The sequence below is a fragment of the Neofelis nebulosa genome, chromosome 3 (assembly GCF_028018385.1).
Source record: "Neofelis nebulosa isolate mNeoNeb1 chromosome 3, mNeoNeb1.pri, whole genome shotgun sequence".
NCBI classification, from domain to species: Eukaryota; Metazoa; Chordata; class Mammalia; order Carnivora; family Felidae; genus Neofelis; species Neofelis nebulosa.
This window is the reverse complement of record NC_080784.1, coordinates 35,869,045-35,875,096: the sequence shown is the minus strand read 5'-3', so window position 1 is coordinate 35,875,096 and position 6,052 is coordinate 35,869,045. Positions and strand designations below refer to the sequence as shown.

The following is a 6,052-nucleotide window of genomic DNA, read 5'->3' as shown; positions in this document are numbered from 1 at the left end:
AGCTTTTGGTCTATTTCAGCTTTCGACGTGCCTTCCTCACTAAGCTTAATCATTTCTAGCTTTTGATTTAAAGTGAGAGACATGTGACTGATACTTTCACTTCAACACTTAGAGGTCATTTTGGGGTTAATAATTGGCCTAATTTCAATAATGCTGTAAGTCAGGGAATATGGAGGTTCAAGGAGAGGAAGACAGATTGGGGAAAGGCTAGCTGGTGGACCAGTCAGAAGACACACACCATTTACTAATTGAGTTCACAATCTTATATGGGTGCAATTCGTGGCACCCCAAAATAATTACAGTAATAACATCAAACATTACTGATCGTAGATCACTATAACAAAATTAGTAATAATGAAAAGGTTTTAAGTATTGCAAGAGTTATCAAAATGTGACACAGAGATACAAAGTCAGAAAATGCTGTTGAAAACTGGCACCAATAGACTTGCTCAACTCAGGGTTGCCACAAAACTTCAGTTTGTAAAAAATGAAATATCTTTGAAGTGCAATAAAGTGAAACATGGTAGAATAAGGTATGCCTATAACTACAATCCACATAGAATCTTACTGTACACATTACCACAGTTCACTTATCATACTCAACATTTCATAAAAATTATTCCAAGCACATTGAAAAAGTTCTAGAATATTCCAAGAGCTGTATGGTTTGTTTGTTTGTTTTAATTTAAATTTTAGTTAGTTAGCATACAGTGCAATATTGGTTTCAGGGGTAGAATTCAATGATTCATCACTTCCATACAACACCCAGTGCTCATCACAAGTGCATTCCTTAGTACCCATCATCCATATAGCCTATCTTCCACTCACCTCCCCTCCATCAACCCTTAGTTTGTTCTCTATCATTAAGAGTCTCTTGTGGGGACACCTGGGTGGTCCAGTTGGTTAAGCATCCAACTCTTAATTTCGACTCAGATCATGATCTCACAGCCCGTGGGTTAGAGCCCCAAGTTGGGCTTTGTTCTGGGCTCTGTGCCGATGGTGCAGAGCCTGCTTGGGATTCTCTCTCTCTTTCTCTCTGCTCTTCCCCTGCTGGTGCACATGCACTAGCCTGCTTTCTCTCTGTCTCAAAAATAAACAAACATTTTAAAAAGAGTCTCTTGTGAAGAGCTGTATGCTTTTAAATTAGAATTTCTTCAAGTATTCATCAAGTATCTGCTCTTTCTTCCAGGCTGGTGTCCACTTATACTTCCCCTTCAAGTAGAAAAGGCAAAAAGGGAAGCTTAGATTCTTAAAAAGAGTCTTTCCACTCAGGATACGGCAGAGCCTGTCCCGCCTTCTTCATAGATGCACTTTCTGGGGCCTACCAGGCAGTCCTGGATTCTCTGCAGTAGGGTGTTGATTGAAACATCCTGCCTGGTTTTGTTGAGCCAGGTCACCAGCATTTCATACAAGGCACCCTGCATGCCTAAAGTAAGAGCCCTGGCCGCAGGAATCTCATTGTCCTGGAGGTCCATCTGCCGCATGAGTAGGTTCCAGGAATTAAAGAACACAAGTTTGGAAAGTCATCAGAGACGAGTTTCAGCCTAGGTTGGGTGAAAGCCACAGAGACAGTGAGTTGGGACACATTTCGGAGAGGACAGATGATGTGCAGTCAAGCCTAGACCCAGGAGTGGAACCTAATGAGCTCCCCCTGCTGGTGAGCCTGCTGTTCTGCATTCCTTATGGGCATCCCATCAGCAGAAAATCAGGCCACACTGTCTGGGCCTCACCTGAGCAGGAGGCCCTGGGGGAGTCAAGGTCAACAGATAATCCTACCCTAAGGCAGGGCTGATTGCCCATCTGGGAGGATAGATGGGTTATGGAGTGAGAAAGCAGAATGTGGTAAGAGTCAGAGGGTAGGACAGCCTGTGGGAGCAACAGGTCCTCAAAGGAGGGAAACTACATGGATCGTGAGAGGGAGGTCCCAGGACTACACCGGCACCTGTGCACAGAGCTGACACCACACTCTGAACCTGTGCTAAGGGACGCTCAGCACCCCTGACACCTTCCATGCTCCAGAGTGCAGGGCTGTAGGGTGAAGGTGTTTCACAAGCACGAGGAAGGACATGGCTCAGCACGGCCAACCGGTCTGGGGGCTGGTCCCAATGGGCCAGGTGCCCTCATACAGCCAGCCCAGAGCCCCCAGGCCACTTTAGAGAGCCAGGGTCAGTGCAGGACAGATGAGGCCTGCATCTACCCAGGACCTTATTGTGGGCAGCAAGCAGATCCTGATAGTCTCATGCCAACAGGTCCTGGAGAAACTAACTCACTCTGTGCACTTGGGGTACACTTCACAGCCTAGAAGACAGGGGGCATTCACCTTAGCAGAGGGGAGGGCCCTCTCTGCCTCATCTCTCTCCACAAGGATGGTGGGGGGACATGGTATGGGCTGGGGCCTCAGACACTGAACAAGGAGCCCCTGGGACCTGGTGACAGGGAGGGGGCATTCCAACTCTGGGGAACCCTTAGGGAGGGGAGAGAAAAGGGGGGGAGGGATGAAGTGAAAATAAACACAAAATCTCTGTTGGGTTCTGCTGCTCTGATCAAAGCTGTATAAGCCCCCGACCCTTTCCTCCTGACTCTTGTCACTCATTCAAGATACTGACCACCTCTCTGTCCCAGCTGGGGGCCCTGAAGACCTGAGGAACCAGCTTGCCATCCTGGACATGGTCAGGGAGCTAAGGTGAGAATGAACCCGAGACAGGGCTGGTGGTGGGCAGCCTCAGGCCAGTGGTCACTGGCTCCCCATGGGCCAGGTACTGGACTCTTGATTGACACACTTGAGGTTGCTCCTGAGGGTGCAGGGACTGTCCTGGACCATCCCATCAGGCACCTGGGTACAGGCACAGGGAGGGGATCTGCAAGGGAAGGCTGGAAAGCTGAGGAGGAAGGGGGAGCAAGCTCCAGGGGCCCAGTGTCCCTGACAAGAGAGTGGGGGAAGAACAGCCTGGAGGGCCGGGTCCCCTCACTCCCCCTGTTTGGGTGGGGAGGGATCTGGGCCTGCGCGCTTCAATCCCTAGGGCCCTGTTAAGTGTTCAGAGTTGCACCTTCAGGAGCTGGGCTTCCTTTCAAGACCTACATGGAGCTTCCCTGGGCTGTAGGGGGGCCCCTGTGAAGGGGAATCTGTCCAGGTCAGGGATCAGAAGCCCCTTTGTTCCCAAGCTGAACCCCATCCTCCAGTCAACCTTAGTGCAGGAACTTCTTGTCCCCCACCCGTTGACTGTTCCTACAATCACAGCCAGAACTGCAGTGTCAGAGAAGAACAATTACACTTTGCCCCTGAATCCAAAAAGTGGGGAAGAGATGCATCTTAAAGAGGGAAGGGGGCCTGGGATGAGGAAACTTTGGGAGCTACAAGCTTGGTCCTACTATGACTTTGTAGGCTGTGGCCACGTTTGTCCTCATCGGCCTTCTCCTGAATAATGAAGTGTTAAAAATGAATCTTATGATTGAATTGAAATAAAGATGAACATAAACCAGGTCATACTCTATTCAATTTTTTGCTTCATATTTCGAAAGGAAATAAATCATCAAGTGCCCTAAGAAGCAGTCTACTGTGCCCAGTGGAAAACTCAACTGGCCAGGAGGAAAAGGTGCTGAGGAGGTGTGGGAAGGTGCCACTGCTGGGGGCAGTGTGGGGCCATGCAAAAAAAATGGACAGACAGGGGCCACTGCAGGCTCAGGGAACAGGGAGGTGCTGAGGGGATGGCAGGGCTGCATGAAACCAGGATGGAGAAAGGGGTACAAGGAAACTCGGGTCTTGTGGTTATGTGGGTTAAGAGCCCCCGAGGCCCCCACATCTCACCCAGTGAGGCACTTCTGACAGAACTCAGGAGAATATTTTCCAAGAAGAGTAACCAGGTTTGCACGGACACTCCATGCCTGTGGTCCTCCTGCATGGATTTAACCGTCTCATCTAGAGACAAGGGATAAATATTTGGTGACATGTTTCCCTCATGACCCTCAATCCTTCATCACCACTCAAACCCTCTTCCACTCAGCTTGACTCAGTTGACCAAGTAATTTGAGGGAGCCATTTTCTGCAGCAACATACATGGGGCACACAAAGGACAATCACCACTCACCTGTCACTAACAGATGTATAAAAAGTACGACTCTTCATTATTTATTACATCAGGATTGGGGTGAAAAATCTGTTAGATCACAGGATCGGTAGCAAGAGATGGGGCTCCAGCTGGAAAGGAGCCCTTGGGTGGCTTCCCCAAGCCCAGCCCTACTGGAGAGGCACAGGGCCCTGGGCTGTGAAGGCACCTGCCACGAGCACAAGGCATGGGGCTAAGTGGGGCCTGGCCCAGGCCCAGGCCCACCTCATAGCTCAAACCTAGCACTTTTCCACTTGGCCAGGCCTAGCTGCACCTATATAGCTCCAATGATGAGCTCTGTCCAGCTGATATTCTAGAAGATTTCCCTACCAGGAGGCATGCGTTATAAAAGTAATTTCTGTTTTTATTTTATTTTATGGAGCTAATGCATCCCTGTATAACAGGGCATGATGGAGACCCAGTTGGAATCCAGGTTTCAGGTTGGCCATGACTGCCATACAATTACCACCTTGCATCCACCTCTGGGCGTGGGGCCCACAGGTTCGTGCCTGAGTGACATATTTGCAGGGCATGCAGAAAAGGGAGTATTCGAACAATTGGTAAAGCCCACTCCTTGTGTGCATGTGTTACAATCTCTCTTCTCTTCTGATGCATGGGTCCGGGAAGGAGGGGAAGCTGGTGAATGAATCCCCATAGGATTCCCGGAGGCTGGCAGTGCTGGTTGGGCACTCCGCTTTTGGTCGCCAGTGGAATCTGAACAAGCAACTCTCCTGCACTTGACCATGGTCTTTTTGATCCTGCATCTACCATGTACATTAGACCAGCACCACCAACACAAGTACATTACAGGCCACACATTAAATTCGAATTCATAGTTACCACTCTAACAGAGTACAAAGAGAGAGGTCAAATTAATTTGAACAATATATTTTTTAACCTAAAATAACCAACATAGTATCATTTCAATATGTAACCCATATAAAACATTCAGATGTTTTACTTTCTTTAATATTTCACTCAAAAAATAAAACCCATGCTCCCTACATGGTGTCCAGGGTATGTGATCTGCCTCTACCTGTCCTTCTGACTTCTTCACCCTCTGCTCACCCCAGCTGCCCTCCAGCTTTGCTCAAAGAAGCCCAGTCTCTGCACTCAGGGGCAATAGTTCCTGGGGGTGCCCTCTTAGGACCTCTCCCTGGCTCCCTGCACCAGAGACAGTGGCTCTGTATCAAAGTCACCATTCTCATCTGTCTCTGTCCCATCCGTCACCCAATTATCCTTGGGGTTCCTAGTCTCTGTCCCATCCGTCACCCAATTATCCTTGGGGTTCCTAGTACGTCTTAACTGACACATTCTTCTGTCTGTCTGGATGCCACCCCAGAAGGAGAGTTCCAGAAAGCAGGGGCCCCATGTCCTCCACTAACACAGTGCCTGGCACACAGAAGACATCCAATAAACACCAGGGAAATAAAGGACCAGGACCTGCAGGTATCAGAAGACCAGAGGGACACGAAGACAAGGGCAGGGTAAGGCTTGGAAATCAGTCTTCCAATGTACCTGCTGGACACAACCCCTCCCAGGGGCTGGGCTCTCATCTCTGTGGGGCAGCTAATTGCTGGTGAACTCTGTCTTGCCCTGCAGAATGGCTGAGGAAGTGAGGGCCTGTGGGGACAAGGTAAAGACAGGCATGAGTGGCAGCCAGACTCTCCTCCCTCTTGGGATGCTTCTCACATTCTCTCCACCCCAGCCAAAAAAAGCAAACAGACTGGGACCTTTCCTCCTGCTCTATACTCTCTTTCTTTTGTATTCATGTTTGTCCCTTGGCCTTCGGTGCTAACAAGTTAATTTCACACCAGAAAAATTTTTCCAGTAGTTTTTTCTCCTGTAATACAATAAAATGTATTTATTCCAGAAAACATGGCAAGGAAACATGGGCAAGGAAAGTTTTTATAAGAATATGAAGCCACATGTGATGTCCTCAATTAGAG

At 48.8% G+C, this 6,052-nt stretch overlaps 1 long non-coding RNA gene across 4 annotated transcripts in view; it reads right to left on the bottom strand.

The window, feature by feature from the left end:
- Positions 1–4,975: 4,975 nt before the first annotated feature.
- LOC131506600 (uncharacterized) overlaps positions 4,976–6,052 on the bottom strand; it is a 51,611-nt gene continuing 50,534 nt past the window's right edge. For 3 of the 4 annotated variants that reach the window (XR_009259060.1, XR_009259058.1, XR_009259059.1), the window contains one exon: positions 4,976–5,726. This is a non-coding gene — a long non-coding RNA (uncharacterized LOC131506600). The remainder of the gene's footprint in view (positions 5,727–6,052) is intronic. The other variant, XR_009259061.1, reaches the window with a different exon arrangement.